The sequence below is a fragment of the Ambystoma mexicanum genome, chromosome 10, assembly GCF_040938575.1.
Source record: "Ambystoma mexicanum isolate Mex_15411 chromosome 10, UKY_AmexF1_1, whole genome shotgun sequence".
In the NCBI taxonomy this organism is placed as follows: domain Eukaryota; kingdom Metazoa; phylum Chordata; class Amphibia; order Caudata; family Ambystomatidae; genus Ambystoma; species Ambystoma mexicanum.
In genome coordinates, this window is record NC_090932.1 from 111,299,575 (window position 1) to 111,318,312 (window position 18,738).

An 18,738-nucleotide genomic window follows, 5' to 3' on the forward strand; every position below is an offset into this window, starting at 1 on the left:
CCTGACTGGGCCTGACCCCCTTAGCCCTTCCAGCCCGTTCCTCGCACATGGACCTTTCTGCCCCCCCATTCTCTTCTTCCTGGGCTCCGTCCACCCGACCTCCCTGGTCACTCGTTAACCCTCTGGTGCCCCCCTTTCCTCTCCCCTGCACTTCTATTTCTCCACTTGCACAATCTGAATGTCACAAGACCTAGTAGGACCGTTTCTGTTTGTCATCCTTGTTCACCCCTTGTCTTGTTGCACCTTGAAACACATTGTGTATAGGTGCAGTATAAAAACCCAATAAATAAAATATATTCATTTACCTTTCAAAACTCTTGAGAAAAGGAGTGTGTGTGGGCAGTGGCGAAACACAAAATGTGGGGGCCCCCCTGCGAGCCATGCTGAGGGCCCCCCCCCCCCAACTCCGCAACAAATCACGGGTTGTGCCACACTCTCGGCTGGCCTAGATTATCACACTTGCACAATACGCACAAACGTGCTGCTTGAGGGGTAATGCTGTGCACTGTACTATGGGAAAGATATAAATATGTGTTTTAATGCAATAAACAGCACACTTTCAGAGAAAAATTGTCTAAGAAGCCAGAGTGTTTGCAATTGTTTTGAAGGGTAACACCAATCCAATACATGCAAGTCACCAACAGTGCACAGGAACATTAATGCTTTGCTATTAAAAATGCCATGCCACATTGAAAACATGTACCACTGGCTGCACAATGTAGACCAGTGTAGACACGTAATAACATTACAGTAAAGCATGCCAGGCCACATTTAGACATACCTAAACTGGTTGCACCAAAATGCCAGTCGAAGCAATAACACATCAAGAAGAGAGTACACACTCAAGCTCGGGTCTCTGCGGCCTCTAACAACACGGCCAAACTTTTTAAAATCTGCAAGGAACTGGTCAATCCTGTTGCGGTCTCTACCTCTCCTGTCCCCTCCCAGACCCTCTGTAGGGCTCTGGCCTCTCACTTCTCCACTAAAACTCAGGACGTCCTGTCCTCTATCTCCTCTCCAACTTCCTCTCTCAGCCCCCCTTTGGCCATCCTACCTCTCCTCCTCCTTTCTCCTATTTCTCTCTCACAACACCTGACAAGGTTTCTAGACCAGTCCGATCTATTAAAGTGTCATCCAAACAGGTGCCCCCCTGCTCCTCCAGAACCATCGAAGACCATATTGACACCCTCGCTCCAGCCTTAGCCGATTTCTGTAATCACTCTTTCGCCACTGGAACGTTCTCCTCTCCCCTTAAGCACTCCCTTGTGCACCTACTCCTCAAGAAGCCATCTGCTGATCCTACCTGCCCGGCAAACTATCGCCCAATCTCCATCACCCCTTTCCTGGGCAAACACTTGGAAAAGCTGGCCATCTTCCAGCTTACTCTCCACACTGAATCTGTTGGTTGTCTCCATGACCATCAGTCTGGCTTCAGACCTGCCAGAGGCACGGAAACTGATCTCCTGAACACCCATGAAGATCTGCTCTCTAACCTTGATTCCAGCATTCCTTCTGTCCTAATCCTCCTTGATCTTTCCTCTAGGTTCCACACAGTCAACCACGCCATCCTGATCAATCGACTACGTGAGAACCTGGGCATCACGGATCAGGCCCTGGAGTGGCTGACCACCTTCCTCTTGGACTGCCCCTCCCAGGTCCAACTTGGTCACTTTTTCTCTGCCACCTCTCTCTCTACCTGTGGCGTTCCCCAAGGCTCTATCCTTTCACCCTGGTTTTTCAACCTCTACTTGGCCCCTTTGGCCCACCTGATCTCTACCTTCTTCTCTAACTTTCAGTGTTATGCGGATGACACTCAGCTTTCCTTCAGGCTCCTCTCCAGCTCATCCCTGACTGTCTATCCATGATTTAGGATTGGTGCGCCTCCAACGATTTCTGCCTTAATGCCATTAAGACGGAGATCCTTCTCATTGGGACCCCTGCCCCTGCTTTCCCTCTCTCACTCTGGCCACCCACCTTGGGCCCTATTCCTTCACCTTCCTGCGAGGCAAAAAACATTGGTGTCATCTTCAACTCCACTCTCTTTCTCTCCTCACATCTTGGACGTCGCCAAGAAGTCCTACTACCAGCTGCTGCTCCTCAAAGGGACTCTTCCCTTTCACACTTTCCCCCAGAAGCTCACTGTCTCCAGAGCCACGTTTCTCTCTATGCTGGACTACTGCAACAGCCTCTTTCTCAATCTGCCTTCCTCTAATCTCTGTCCTCTGCAACTAATCCAGAACAGGACTGCAAGACTTATTCTTGGCTTCAAGCCCAGGGATCGTATCGCTCCAGCCCTGAAATCTCTCCACTGGTTCCCGATGGCTGCAAGGATCAAGTTCAAGACCCTTTGCATTGTCCACAAGGCTTTCTGGGGTCGGGGCCCACACTACATCCAACGCTCTCTTCCAAAATACCTTTTTTCTCGAGCCCTTCCACCAGCAACCACCAACTCCCTAAGGGTTAGCTGCTTCTCCAGGCAGAGAGTGCGGGGTAGATCTCTCTCCTCTGCAGGTGTCTCCCTCTGGAATGGCCTCCCTGCCCCTCTCAAACTTGAACGGACCACCTGAGGTTTCGGAAGCAGCTGAAAACTTTCCTCTTCTCCTCTGCTTTCTCTCTCTCCCTCCCCTGCTGACCTCCCTGACCTACCCGTCTGCTGTACCGACTGGTTGCTTGGCTACCCTCAGAGTCTCAATGGGTACCAGGCTCTTTCAGGATCAATCACCCTTGCACTGCCGCTGAGCCTATCACGCACTTAGGGGCTGTAACTGTAACCCTACAGTCCCTTATTCTCCTTGCACTACCCAGAGCCGTGCTGCCCTGGCTGCACTTACTCAGAGCGTTACTGTCCTGTTTTCCCCTCCCCTCCTCCTTGCACTTCCCCCTCCCTTTCCCCTTGCATTTTTCGTTCTCGCACTTGCACAATCTGAATGACACAAGGCCTAGTAAGATCGTTTGTCTTGTCCTCCCTCTGTCTTCCCTCCCTTGTCTTGTTGTGCCTAGAAACACGTGTGTACAGGCATGTTATAAATGACTTATATCATATCCTATTTTATCATAGACGCCCAAAATAATATACAATGCCGCAGTAAGAAACGGCTAGACTGGCAGCACCCAAATGCCAGTCTAGCCAGGTAATTACACTCAGCAGGACTGCTTTATCAGAAATACGCAGTTAAAAAAAGTTATACCAAACTGAGGAATGACTATACTGGCTGCACCAAAATGCCTCTCTAGACACTGATACCACATACCTGCTTAGCCTGGACATGGACAACCATTATGATTTATTGCACAAACCCGCCCCCCACACATTCTCTCTCCCTCCCACACCCTACCCCAACCTCCAAAATCGGCTCCTTGGCCCAGAATTACCTTCACGTCCCTCTTCCTTGTCCTAGAGCTTACGTACGAGGCTCCTTGCCTCATAGGTAAGTACTGGGATTAGGAAGAGTGGGACTAGGAGTAATGAAGATTACAGGTAGCTAAGTCGGGCATTACATCCATGTACCTCTACCTCATGCCAGTACTTGTGTATGAGGCAGAGTGCCTCATACACAAGTACAGGGACGAGGAAGAATAGGGCTAGGAATATTGACGATTACCAATAAGTAATCAAGGCATTAAACACAAGTAGTGGTGTAACACCATTGAGTTGACTGGGCTTCAGCACTCCCGCCCTGAAATTTTGGGCTATGTTGACTCAACCTGGCTGACCTTCAGAGCAGTTGCCGGACAGAACAGGACACAGATGTTAAACAGCACCTGGGTTTCACTGTTAACAAGGGCCCAGCAATTACTAACGTAAAGCATTTCACTGTTAGTACCTGCATTCAATTGCCACATTTTTTAGGGAATTTAAATCATGATGTGGATTTTGTACTTGCATGCCAGGGGAGTGATTGGAAGGGTAGAGAGGGAACAGGAGGCTGCTCATTCTCACAGCAGTCCATAAGTGGGTGCTTTCAGACTTAACGGAGAGAGTCACTGCTTGTAACATTGAAGCTGCACTAGAATAGTCTCATTAAAATGCGTAAAGAAGTTAGATGCCCCCACATAAATAATTTCCCCCTCCCCCAACGCCTGTGACATTAGCGCCTCCCCCAACATCTGAAGGATTAGCCCCCTGAAATGTAGGTTTTGTTGCGCCCCTGAACACAAGTACACACACCATTCACCATATATACACACGCACACCCAGCCATCCATACATTTTTGTGCACCATTTTACCATACACTCACACAGGCAGCCACCTACACATTTAAGTGTACACCCTTTCACCATACACTCACACACGCAACCGTCATGGGGTTGAGGGGAGCCCTATTACTACAAAAAGAAATTGTTTCTTTTTGAAGCCACTCCGACTTCATAAAGAAATGATTTTCCGTTAAGGACCGAACCATAACGGATATAATTTCTTTATGACGGCAGAGTGACTTCAAAAATAAACTATTTCATTTTGAAGTCATAGGGCTCCCCCGACCCCATGACATGGAGGTCTCCAGCATGTAACAGAAAACATTTCTGTTACAGAAATAATTTCTTTATGAATGCAGAGTGAATTCAAAAAGGAAATGTAAACAAACAAAAAAATTTAGAACACATTTTTTTTCTTTTTTTCTCCAGGTGGAGCCCCCTCCCAGGACATGTGCTAGCGGGGTCCCCCGCACCATGGGGGCTGCGGGGGCCCACGTTACGCCAGTGTGTGTGGGTATTTAACAGGCTAAACATGTGTAAAACTCGGCATTGGCTGAAGCCAAAATAGGAAAAAGAGCAAAGCTTAGAATTGTAATATGGATAGGGAAAAGTTCATACTGGCAAAGAAAGACATCTCCCAAACATACAGAAACAGATCTAAGGGTTGACCTACTGACTTGAAAGTCGGGACAGACAAAGAATTCTCCACTCTTTTTATGGGAAGAGAACGGCTTCCTTTTGGGAACTTACTCCTGCTGCCTTCCCAGTCAGTGACTGCACTCATTTTACTTCCATTGGGGAGGATGTTTGAGTAGACCATTTTGGGGACACTTAGGCTGCAATCAAAGACCTGAATTCAAATGAGACCATAGTTAGACACAAATTGAGTAGATGGGAAGGAGACTTCACTAAAGAAGATATTCTCACAGTAATAACACACACGAAAGCTTCAAAGCCCCCCGCCCCCGTGTACGGACCATCTAGCTACAATTACTATTAAAGCAAAGCCAGAGTTGTGGTCTGATATCTTAAGAAATATATTTAAGGATATCATTATCGGAGATTTCATGCCCTCCACCTGACCCCTTATCCTAATATATAATAAAGGAGATGGAAGTCGCCCGGAAAACTATCGACTCTCTTTGACAAAGGGGTGAATAATGTCACTTCTGATAGCCATATGATTTCGTGTAGGTGACTGTGGCCATCCACATGTGTGTGTTTGTTTGTTTATTTGATGCGTGCCTCACCCAAGGGTATCTGGGATTGTGCTTCTAGGATTGGCTGCCAGCATGAAGGGCATTTTCTCTGTTTCCATTACTCTCCACGTCTTCGTATTGGATTCAACAATGTTGATTGAAGTTTGCCCTTGTTTGACCTAGCCCCACTTCCCGGTATGCTTCTGTTTGTAGAACAACAAATATAGCCATTCAACAGCTTTACCTCCAACCCCGATTACGTAGCATTGCATGCATTGGATTTCTAAAGCACAAACCTTGCTGGCATACAGTGCAAAGTTGTACAAAGGAAACGCGCAGCCACGGGGTTGCAAGTTGAGGAGCCAGGATGGGTGGATGGAGCAAGAGACCGAAGGAGAAATAGTGTCGAGTGAAGCTATCACTGATTGTTCAGATCTTCTTTGAAGGTTGGGCTCTTCCGGTCCTTCCTGAAGTGTAAAATGGAGGGGGGCGGTCTTATCTGTGTTGGTTACTACTTCCAGAGACCAGCCATAGCAGAAAAAGACTTATTTTCAGTGGGTTTTTTTTATTTTTATTTTTTTATTGTGATATTGGTTGCCAAAGCAACCTTACACAAAAGAAAACAGAAATCCAACCATCCATAATAGCAAAACAGAAATTAATCAGTTCTTACAGTATACAAAACAAAGACAATTCTCACTAAATAGGAGCAGCAACACATGATAAAAATTGATATAAAGATAAAAGAAGCGATGCATTAAGACCCCACATTAACGGAGACCAAGAAAGGTCAATAGAGATATAACATTTCCTTGGGGCATTATTTCCAGTGTTTTTTCTTCTTGCAGCTTTTTATTTCCAGCCTGGCGATGTTGTGGCATCTCAAATAGCACTTGTTAAGAATAGGAGAGAACGGGGGCCTGGGTGCTGTTGCAATATGTGAGGAATAGGACATAGGGCCTCATTATAAGTATGCCGGTCCGGTAACAACGGTGCCGGTAAACTACCGGCACCGTTGTTACCGGACCGTCATACTCCGAGTTCTGCGAGCGGGTTCCTTTCAGCCCGCCAGGTCTGGCGGAACGGCACCCGCTCACAGACCTTGACGGATGCACCGGCACCATTCATCAATGATGCGGATGCAATGGTCCTCCCCATTCCCATTGAGTTCAATGGGACTTGAATGGGAATGGGGAGTAATTATTTTCTGCGCCTGGCAATGGGGAATTACCGGGTCTGTAATGCCCTGGTAAGTCCCCATTGCTAGGCGTGGAAAAAAAATGACTCCGGCGGCAGCCGTGCGTTTTTACCGGCATGGCTACCGCCGGAGTCCTAATGAGGCCCATAGATCGCATGCTGAAATTCGTCTTGACAGCATTTTTCATAAAGTTGCCAAACATTTCTGTGATTTCCCAAGTAATTGTCCAACAGGGAGCATGGTGCTTAGAAAAAGACCTTAATAGAGTCCAGGGAGCTGTCAAGCTTAACCCTCAAGTTAGAATCCACACTGTAGCATTTATGGGGTTTATAAAGAGCAAACCAGGCTGGGAAGTAAAGATGGCAGTACCCGCTCACCGTAACTAGCCAGTTAGTGATCAACCCTACAGACATCCAAGGTTGGGGCGTAGGTCCACTGAAGGCCCCATGGCCGACCGGCCCCTAAGGACTCAAGAATAGGCAGTTCATATTAAGGGAATATTTTACTACACCCTTGGAGTTAGTTGGTTATGAATAGAAAAAATCTAAGATGGACTCTTTTAAAAAAAATATCTCTTTGCAGACCCCCACATAAGGCTTCATTACAAGTTTTATTAGCAGTGCTAATTCCCCCTCGTGGAAATGCATTTACCACCAGTGGTAATTGCTGTTCAATGTGATCAGGTCGAATATTTTTGTCAAATCCGATTTCATATAATGTTTTATTTGTTGACTTTGCTGCAAATATATGCGTGGGGAGACCGCCCGCAGCCTCCACATAGCCCCCCCACATTAGTTATTCACTTAAACCCACCCACCCCCACATATAACCTCGCCATCCCGTACCTGCTGACTCCATCTGATTATGATTTGTGTCCAGTCTCTGTTGTGAAGTACCAAAGGGCTTCATAGGGCAATAGAGGATTTACCTCCTCCCGAAGGAAATGCCAACAGAGATAGTTCTTCCTTTATATTGGAAACAATACCCTAATCCTTATGGGTTTGCAACTCATAAGGAGGCAAGAACTCCTGAAGGTGATACCTCCTGGTAGTTAAGCATCTAGTTTATGCTATGTCTGCACATGTACACAGAAGGAAAGACCTTTCCAAGGAATAGGGTGGGGCCATTGGGCTCCACATTCTATGTGCAGTCCAAGAGAGTTCCAAAACCTAATGGAATCCATTACAAGAAGGGTGGTGTGGCCCAAGAAGCCCCACAATATATACATGGTACACCACCAGCCACACATTTCTACCCCAATTTGGCACAGTGGGCACAGTCCACCCCATAAACTTTAGCAACTCCCAAACATACATAATCCTGCCATCTCTACCCTCTTCCTTGCCAGCACCACTAGTACCAGCATATAGTTCTCATTAGCATCCTAGATTAACTGTCGCCCCAATGTAGGAACTGTTTGTCCTGCCTTAACTTTTACCACACCATATTGTGTTCCTTAATAATGTAAGAATTGTTTGCTCTTGCTGAATTGTTTGACCTAATTTAATTATAGCCCCAATGTATTTTGTTCCTTAGCATACTAGATGAATTGTTTGCCAATGGTATGAATTGTTTGCCTCAACAGTAAAACTCTCTTCTTCATGCCAAAACACAATACAAACAATACCAACTATGTCACTAGCACACAGCATTTTAAAATTACTCACCTGAGACATCAAACCGGTCTTTGTACTTCTGAAACCAACTTGTATTCCGCTGTCTCAGCTAGTGTACTCCAGCACCATGGACACACAACTACCGGTGTCCTGCGGGCAGGGGCATCATTTGGGGGTTGCCAGGGTCCACAGTTGCAACCCGTGGGGACTCCCTTGCGACCCCCGCATTTTAAAAACAAAAAACATATGTTTTGCTTTTGTTGAATAAAAATAAACGAAGTGCCTGGAGTAGCGGGGGCGCCCGCCACACCAGGTATGGTGGGTCCCCAGCCCAGTCATCACACATCAGGGTGAAGGCTGGGCCGGGGAGGTGCTCAGTAGGGGTAGGCGTTGGAGCTGACCGTGACATTTGGCACATGTCACATGCCACATCCAGCTCCACCGCCTTCTCCCTCTGCTTCCTTGCAGCTCACATACAGGAACCAGGACGCAGCTTTCTGGTTCCTGTTTGTGAGCAGCACGGAAGAGCCGAGGGTGGCCTGGGAGGACAGACCGAAGCTGCAAGAAAAAGGTAAGAAGGCTTTTAAAAAAAAAGAAATATTTTTCATTTGTGAAGTGCATGTCAGATGTATGTATGTGAATGGTGGATGAATGAGAAGTAATGTGATGTGAGTTTCTGAATGTTCTGGGTGGGTGTGTGCCTGTGTAGAGAATGCAATGAGTGGACGTAAGAGAAGGTGCGAGTGACTGGTGGGTGAATTAGTATGAATGTGGAAGTGTGTGTTTGAATGTTTTGGGTGTGTGCCTGTGTGGTGAATGCAGTGTGAATGAATGTGGGTAGGGATGTATGGGTGAGTGACCGGTGGGTGAAAGGGGATCCATGTGTATGTAAGGCGCTGGGACACTGGGGATCACTGGAGCATTTTTGCCACATCCTTTATTGACTTTGCATGTTTTACTGGTATTTTCAGGCAGAGCCGAGTTCATGTGTGTCATTACCTGGTTAGACTGGCATTTTGGTGCAGTCAGTCTAGCCATTGCTTACTTTGGCATGACATTTATTACTCAGCATCTTTAAAAAAGCAAGCTTGATAAGTAGCGTTTTTTCGCTAGACTGATGTTTTGGTGTAGCGGCCTGTATATTGTTCACTGTAGCATGACTTTTTATTAACTGAGCATCTATGATAAATCAAGCAAGAGAAGTGTTCGTATGGGTCTAGACAGGCTTAAACTGGAACCAGTTTGGACAGGTTTTCATATCGTGACAGGTCAATTTTAATGACCAACCAATGGGAGTATGTTCTTACATAGGAGTACTGGCATACATTGGCATAGGCAATTTTGTGCCCAGTGCCAGTAATGATACTATAAAATAAATCTTAAAGCGAACATCAGTATGGTCTTATATAGGAATACTAGCATATGTTGGTGGAGCTAGCATGGAAAGGTATGGGCACAGCCAGCATGAACATGTTTTTTATACTTGCATATATTGCAGGGACCGGCCTGATAATGCATTGGGAAATGCCCTGTGCACTTTTGGTGATTTGCATCTATTGTACTTTTTTTTATGATTTACCCTACACAACCGATTGTTGGCCTTTTACCCAAATTGTTCACCCTTTACCCACATTTTCACAAAAAGTGTGCTCTGTAATCCACCATTTTAGCCCATCATTTAAAGCATTTTCCTAGGGGAGGGAGAAAAATCCCCCTGATCCCCCTCAAACCCATTTTGATTAGTTTGGGCTCCCTTGCTACTCTCGGGCTCAATCGCATACTTGTGGCAAATATTTACACCCTCCAAAAAACACTAGTGAAACATTTAAGCTTTGATTAAAAAACATATTCACTTCTTTCACTTGTAGTACTCCATGCCCCTGCAGCGGCATAATCATCATGGACAATGCGCGCACACGCGGTGCTCCAGGCCGGCCCACGGTGTGGCATGCACTGTGCTTTGTTAAGGAGCTGGGGGGGACCCCCACAGCATGGCTCACAGGGGGGCCGCCCCATTTTGTGGTGCGCCATTGGGCACCACTGGGTCTGACAAAGGGGTAGTGTGCAGTGTGCGCCTTGAAGTCTGCCAGTGAGTCCCCGGGAAAGAAGCAACTTGTGGGTGTTTTCAATTTAAAATAACTGTGTGGTGCCATGGATGTATGTGTGCAGCAATGATATTATATTAAATGGTGGGGGCTTCTTAAGTCCTCTAGCACCCAGTATTATGCTTAAATAATAAAAACTATGGGGGGTCTTGGGTATATTGAAAGAACCTTTCCAAGGCATTATACTCCAGCATAGATAACATTATCAGGTGCACTCCCCTCTGCTCTGTGCACGCAGACCAGTCTGATAGGTTTATTCTGTCGTAGAGGTAGCTAACTCATAGATACATTTATAACCAGGGAATTTTGTTGATACTGAATCCTGGTCAATGATTTAATTTTCAGGCCTTGCTCGTGCAGCATTTTTTTTCCTGAGTAAACCGCAGCGCACGCCTCCCCAGGTCAGTGCTTTTTTGGCTAGTTTAACACAGCCATGCCACAGATAACTAGTACTTCTGTGTCCATTGATCTATAGATGTTTCATACAGTAGCTATAGCCTGCATTAGAGATTTTGGTTACCCTGTTACAAGTTCAGCATTATATATGTTTTAGATATAGACCTGACATCGAATCTGGAAAATGACATTCCCCAAATGTGTGATCGTGGACAAATCACGCCTCCCTCTGTGCCTCGGTTCTTAGATCTGGCTGAAATAAGAGCGTCTGTAAACACATTTGCTAGACGCATCTGAAAAATCTAAAGGTCGTTAGCGATCACTTCCGGTGATGCAACTTGGGGGCGTGGTCAAATGACATCACTTCATGTGATGTCATCAGGGGGTCAAGGGACCTCTGTCACTTCCGGTACCACTGGCATTTTAGGGAAATGACGTCCCTGCCTGCGGCCCTCTGGATGTTGTGGTCTGCAGCTCCCAACAGCCATAGCCAATGGTGGGGGACTTGTGAGTCACAACTTTGGCCTACACACCACTACTCGCTGCCCTTAAAACCGATCCACACACAGTATCCGAGTGCTTCCGAAACTCATGCTTCAACAAAGCAGTGATGGATAGTAGTTTAATTAATGGTTGCACCTTTACTGTGAAAAGTGTAGCGGTGAGTACCTCGAAATCCTCAGCTCACGTTACTGCTGACTATTAGATGTGCACATTTCATACACATCAAGAATAACAAAACAGTAACAACCACCAGCTGGATTTCTCAAAAAGGCTCTTTTAGGGGGGGGGGGGGGTTGGGGCAGCGTTGCCAAATATTGTTGAAGCCTCATTATCATCCTGGTGTTCAGTGAGCATAAAAGGGGGGCAGCGTTGGCATATTGTGTTAGGTTCAGGTTTAAATAGCTTAACTCAATAGCAAACCGAAAATAGTATTTAAATGTGCACCTGGAAACACCTAATAATGATTATGGAGACCCCTCAAACCCTTTTGTTGCCACTTGGTGGAGATCTAGCCAAGCACATTTTAGGGGCAAGGGGAGACCCCCAGATTCCCCTTTATCACTGCACAATTTTTCCTGCCCACCCTGTGCCCAGGTAGGCAGTAGAAGTGGCATGTTTGTGGCTCAGTGCTGCAGTGGCCTGCTCACACTCGTATGTGGACACAAGCCTGTGATCCTCATTCCTGTGACTCCTTTACATGCTGCCAGGAGAATGGGCAACTGTCAATGAAGCAAAGCCAAACTCTTTAGGTAGCAATAGTCAGCGTGCCAAAACATGTGATATCCATTGAGGGTGGCAAACAGCAGCATTGTGGTCATATGAAGGACGCCATAATAAACACACTAGCCTATTTGGAGATGCACCTTTATACTATGTGCTGAGAGGGCCCCATGATCTGATTGGCTAGCAACTAGGTTGAACATGTGTTTTACAGTGGTAATGCTGGCATAGATGTTTGAGAGCAGCCTCGTGACTTTCTTTGAGTCCCAGAATATGGCTGGTTAAGCCTCGCTCCTTCTTTGACCACACTGTGGCAGCATCAGATCCCCCAGAACCCCACCCTCACGCCGGTAATGCTTTACACGCCCCGGCTATAAGCTTAAAACACGCCCCTTTGCTCGGCCACCTCCCGCAACGGGAGTTGCTTCCACAGAGTACATGGTTTTCATTTCCAGCACTGAGCATTCGGCGCTAAACGGGCGCAGTTCACCAGTAGCTCACTCAGGCTGCTGCAGAGATGGACTTGTGAGCTCCCTGTCCAGTGAGCGATTGGGACTATGAGGACGCTTCCTGCAGCTGCCGGAGCTCGTCACTCCTAATGTCGGATCAGCCATATTCAGCACTCCAGATAAGCAGCAAACCGACCCTAAACACATGCAAATACTTTTTTAAAAAAAACATGCAGCAGTCTCTAAACCTTGTTGGTACTTTACTATTGTGTTACCTAATCTGAAAAGGGGCTATAAGATCAGACAAGACTTTTTCATTATGTAAAAAGAGCACATTTAGTGGGCTTTGCCGAGTCTTATAGCCTGCCAAAACACAGCATTTCTTATATTAGCACCCACGAGGGGCATAGCTGAGTTGCTGCGAGTAGGTTATTTTTGGAAGGAAACCCGGCTGGCGGGAAGAGCATGAGCCTGGTTTGCTCACACAAGAACCTGCGAGTGACATGGATGTCCTGTAGATGACCACTGGGGCTCCAGTGGGGTTGGTGGGGTCCGAGTATGGCTGGCCTATGGCCAAGAGGCAGCAAAAGGCATGTCAGAAAATTGAGGCTTGGATGGGAGGTGACTGTCAGAGTGGAATGTGGGATTGGGGAAATATGGGCTTGAATCAACAAATAAGGCCCAGGTTCTGTGCATTCTGTTCAACTGGTGCCAGTCTCTTAGGTGATAATTAAGCAATAATCGCCTGCCCCGTGGGCTTCACTGGCTGGTAACAGCCTTGCCTTGGGCCCCGGTGCTGTTACCGGATGATGACGCCTGTGGGGTGGATGATTATTGCTATTAGCACCCCTGGTTTACGTCCCTAGGAACTGTCAGCAATGCATTTGTTCAAAAGAATGGGTTGCATTACCTGTTGCTTCAAACAAATACTCACCCAACATGGCCTCCATGGAAATGGAAGGCAGGATTCTGTGCAGAGCCCCTCTTCCATTTCCATAGCGGCCTTGGGCCTTAAGTGGGGTGCGGCAACAATACAACTGACAGATAAGTGGTGGGTGGGGCGGGCAGATGGAGAAACAATGGGGAGCTGGAGGGAAGATGGTGGGAGAGTGTGAGCATGCGCAGAAGTAGTCTTGCTCAGAACTCTGACTTGATCATGAGATTCAGTCCATGTTCACAAAGAGAACTACTTGTTTACTTCATTCAAAATTCGTTTATTCCTAAGTTCCAAACGTAGGGAGTAAACTACCCCCACTTCAAAATCCTTTGTGGAGCACTGAACACATTTCAGTGGTTTTTGAATAGTGGTATATGATTTAAGAACCAGTAGTCCCAGTGCTCAAAAGCCAGAGACGTGCTGATATTGTGAGCCACATGACACCAGCCCATTTATATCACTGTCTGTGCCCATGTGCAAATGCCCAATTATTTCCATATAACTCTGTCAGCCCTGAGGACTCTCACAAGGGCCCTGCCCCCTCTCCGGTCTTCTCCAGTCATTATAGGGAGAAACTGGGTCAACCTCTGGCCAAATATGACATTGATAGACAGCTCGACTTGAAGGGTAACTTTGTCCACTATTTGAAAGCATACATTTTCTTCAGTCAGTCCAGGATGCCAAGGGCATAGCTAAAGCCGAGCCCCTTCCAGACCAAATTCATCCTCTGTGTATCTGAGGCAAAAGAGAAATTGGGCTTAATGGATTCACAACCCAGCTTGCTGCTTGTGCAAAGTCACTTGGTTTCTCCCTTGATCTCTCCTTTAAAGGGCACTTCTCTACAATACCCAAAAGTCCTGGTACCAACTCACTTTGGTGTACAAGATGAGTCCCTGAATCTGCCCCTCCCACATCAGGTCTGTCATTCAAGCCCTAGTCCTTTCCCACCTGGCAGCACCCTCATTGCTCGTGCCCCGTGTCATGCCCAGTCCTGCTGAAAGTCATCCAATATGTTGGAGACAATCTCATTAAAGAAGCCAAGAATATTGCCTGCATCTGGTCCAACCCCAAGGAGATGCACTGGCTGCCAATTCAGGTTGCATCACCGCCAATGTATCCTGTATCACATACAAGTCAGGCACGAAGCCACCATCCTTCATGGGCAGTAAATTCATCATTTACAGAGATAGACACAGCACGAGAAATCATGCCATTCCCATACAACAATTTCTTATTGAGTATTTTCTTTTGAGGATCTTTTCAGAATCATATAACATCTTAAATAAACCCTACTTCAAAGATTTTACAAGAATGCAATACATATTTGGGTGTCCTATAAGATCTTAGAACTCTCATTATTCCCAAAATGCCACTATTTTATCACAAGTTCTCTTAAGATACTTGTAAGAATCTTAAGTCATTTTTGTAAGGGTTTTCAGAGTGCTAAATGAGAAGTGCAAGGGAGAAAATTCAAGAAAACCAGTATTATCCTGCAACGCAACCAGAAACTGCACATCGACCACATCGACTCCCTGGCTCCTGCCCTGGCTGATTTCTGCAATCACTCCTTCACCACCGGACTCTTCCCATCCCCCCTGAAGCACTCCCTTGTGCATCCCCTTCTTAAGAAACCCTCTGCCGACCCCTCATGTCCGTCTAACTATCGCCCAATCTCCATCACTCCCTTCCTGGGCAAGCTCCTGGAGAAACTGGCCATCTCCCAGCTTAATCTCCATACTGATTCTGTTGGTTGCCTTCATGACCATCAGTCTGGCTTCAGAGCACCCAGAAGCACGGAAACTGCTCTCCTGAACATCCGTGAAGACCTGCTTTCTAATCTTGACTCCAACAGCCCTTGTATCCTCATCCTGCTTGATCTCTCATCTGCCTTTGACACTGTCAACCATGCCATCCTGCTCAACCATCTCGGTGATAACCTGGGTATCACTGGCCAGGCTCTTGCCTGGCTGACTTCTTTCCTCTCTGACTGACCCTCCCAGGTTCAACTTGGGTCCTTCCTCTCTGCCACCTTTTTCTCTACCTGTGGTGTCCCCCAGGGGTCTAACCTCTCTCCCTGGCTTTTCAACCAATACATGGCTCTCCTTGCCCACCGCATTGCCACTCTCTGCCCCAACTTTGTGTTATGCGGATGACACCCAGCTCATTTTCAGGCTACCCTCTACCTCATCCTCTCCTTCCCTCATCTCTGACTGTCTGTCTGCTATCCAGGAGTGGTGTGCCGCCAATTACCTCTGCCTTAATGCCAGTAAGACTGAGATTCTCCTCATCGGCACACCAGCACCCTTCTTTCCTGTTGCTCTCTGGCTGGCCTCTCTTGGTCCTCTTCCCGCTCCCATCTGCAAAGCCAAAAACCTTGGGGTCATCTTCGACTCCACACTCTCCTTCTCTCCTCACATCTCTGACGTCTCCAAGAAGTCACACTACCAGCTGCACCTCCTCAGAGGTATTCTGCCTTTCCTCTCCTTCCCCCAGAAGCTCACTCTCTCCAGAGCTCTGGTTCTCTCTAGGCTGGACTATTGCAACAGCCTCTTTCTAAAACTGCCTGCCTCTACTCTCCGCCCTCTGCAACTCACCCAGAACAGGACTGCGAGACTTGTCCTTGGCATCAAGCCCAGGGATCGTATCTCTCAAGGACTGAAATCTCTGCATTGGCTCCCAGTGGTTGCGAGGATTAAGTTTAAAACCCTCTGCATCATCCACAAGGCCTTCTGGGGCATGGGGCCTCAATACCTCCAACTCAATCTTCCTAAATATCTTCCTTCTTGATCTCATCGCTCATCCGCCTCCAACTCCCTCATGGTCAGTCGCTTCTCCAAGCAACGAGTTGGTGGTAGATATCTCTCTTCGGCAGGGGCCTCCCTCTGGAACAGCCTCCCTGCCTTCCTTAAACTTGAGGAGAACCATCTCTGGTTCCGGAAGGACCTCAAAACCTATCTATTTGCTTCTGCCTTCTCTCCTCCTCTCCTCTGCTGACCTCCTGGCTGAAACCGGTATTTCACTGGCTACCTGGACACCCTTCTGTTCCCTGGCTCGGGTCCCTCTCCCGCCAGTGTCACGCACCTGCACTGCCCACCTGGCAACCCCCGCACTCTGGGACTGTTTATGTATCCCTACAGTCCTCCCACCAGACCTCAAGAGCTGATGTCCGCACTTACCCTTGCTGGCCGCTATTTATTTTATTTATTATCTACTGCCATATACTGCATTTCCCTTTCCCCCTTCCCATGCACTTGTGCAATCTGAATGACACCTGGCCTAGTAGGATCGTTGTTTTGTCCCCTTGTTCCCCTTCCTTGCCTCGTCGCACCTTGAAACACTTGTGTATAGGTGTGTTATAAATGCCAGATCATATCATATCTTTGAAACTCATTATGAGTTTGGCAGAAGTGGGACAACGGCAGAATTTGGAAAAACTGCCAAATTGCAAGTTGTGTTGCCTAAACACCTAAAGCCTCCTGCTTTTGGTATTTAGGTCATTTCCTCCACACAAATGTTTTTCTGCAGGCAGTATTATCCATTTCACATGCTGTAATTTCCCCAAATGTAGTCATCAAACAGGGCTCCAAAATGGGGGAATAACTGACGGGAGCAGAACAAAAAAGGTGATGGCTGGAAGGTTTAGAATTAATCTTAACCTCTGGCATTGCTCTGTGCAACCGTCCAGACCACCGATCTTTGCCTGCCAAGCCATTGTAAAAGGGGAAAGACCATATGCAAATCAGGCTTGGTCCCACCCCAAAAGGGGCAGGCCAGCCCAAATTGCAAGGTTGTATCCCTTCTGCACGAGACCACAAGCATCCCCAAACATGTTTCATCCCCGTTGGGTGTAGCTTGGGTTTCTAGGCCCAGCGGGCACGGGACCCACATCTGGGCATACCCCTCCCACTTGGGGTGACTTCAGCAAAACAAAAGAGTTGATGGCTGCAAAGTTTAGAATTAATCTTAATCTCTAACATTGCTCTGGGCAACCCTCCAGACCATCGTTCTTCCCTGCTAAGCCATTCATTACAAAAGGGGAAAGACAATATGCAAATCGGTGGTGTGGAAGGTTGTCCAGAGCAGTGCCAGTGATTCAGCTTAATTCAAAACCTTCCACCCATCACTTTTTTGGGAATAACAGAGGAGTCCACATATCTCAATCATTACCAAAAACCATCAAACTCGTAATGCACCCCTTTCTGTTCTCTTTCCCCCTTACCATTCTTGGCACCACACCGGGACCTGTCAATTGGTCATTCTCCTGCTAGTTTTTTAAATACTGGGACTGGTGGAGGGTGTGCTGGTTTATGCATGCACCATTACATCGTCAGTTCTCACTCACTGATCTCGTAATGTTTTGTCTGATAGGAGCTGAACACCCAGTGGTAGGTGTTGTTACTTTTCCACTCCTGGGGTTTCCCTTCGCCTCACTGAAGGAATGTCAGCACATTCATTCTGGAGCCCAGATGTATCCGCTGCTTAGATGGTTCTTCACTGTCCCCCTAGACCTCACCGCATCTCAGCCCTGCTCTCTAGCCCAGGCCTTTTCTTGCATCCCAGGGACTCAGGGACCCCTTCAGGTTATTGCACACACGTTCCAGTCGGGTTCCTTGCTATGGGTTCCCTAAGGTATTCTGTGCCTACTACTGGAATGTTTACAGTATTTTCCATGTGTTTTCCAGAATGTCCACTTGTGAGCGGCCATCTTGGTCTGCTGCTTTCTGGCTTCTCTTGCACACACTTTCTTGTTGGGGTTCCTTGCTATGGGTTCTTCAAGTTATTCTGTGCCTACTACAAGAATGTTTCCAGTAGTTTCCATGTGTTTTTCCAGAATTTCCACTTGTGAACGGCCATCTTGGTCTGCTGCTTTCTGGCTTCTCTTAAAAAGAGTGATTCAATAAAGAAATTGAAAGTTCGCCAATTCCAGTTGTCTTGTCGTTTAACTGCATATTTAGTTTCCCTGTTTAAAACATAGTTACATGGTTGTGGTACAAAGGAACTTTGCCAATATGTGGGGAAATGACAGCCATTTGTCGAAAGTGATGTACCGACATTGCTGTTACACGGAGGAAAAGAAATGGCGTCATCTAAACCCTTGTGTGTCCTCATTCACGATATAATGGCCACACAATCAGTGAGCTAAAGGAATGTGGCCGCGCATATACTTGGTGTGGCATTAGGGGCAAGGCCCACCCTCATCATTTCAGACATCAACCTGCCATTCTGGCCAGCGCACGGTTGTTTTTATCATTTTATGGCAGTTTCTCACAGATCATGAGGAGAGTTCTGTGTGATGTGCAGAAAATGTGCTAAACATTTTTGTGGAACTTCAAATGTTGTGCACGTTGGGTACACAACTAAGCAGCATGCCTACATCAAACCCTGGCTACAAGCATGTGATTATCACACAGGTTCT

At 47.0% G+C, this 18,738-nt stretch overlaps 1 protein-coding gene across 1 annotated transcript in view; it reads left to right on the forward strand.

Moving 5' to 3' along the window:
• GNRH1 (gonadotropin releasing hormone 1) overlaps positions 1-18,738 on the forward strand; it is a 42,238-nt gene that overhangs the window by 22,298 nt on the left and 1,202 nt on the right. The window lies entirely within an intron of this gene.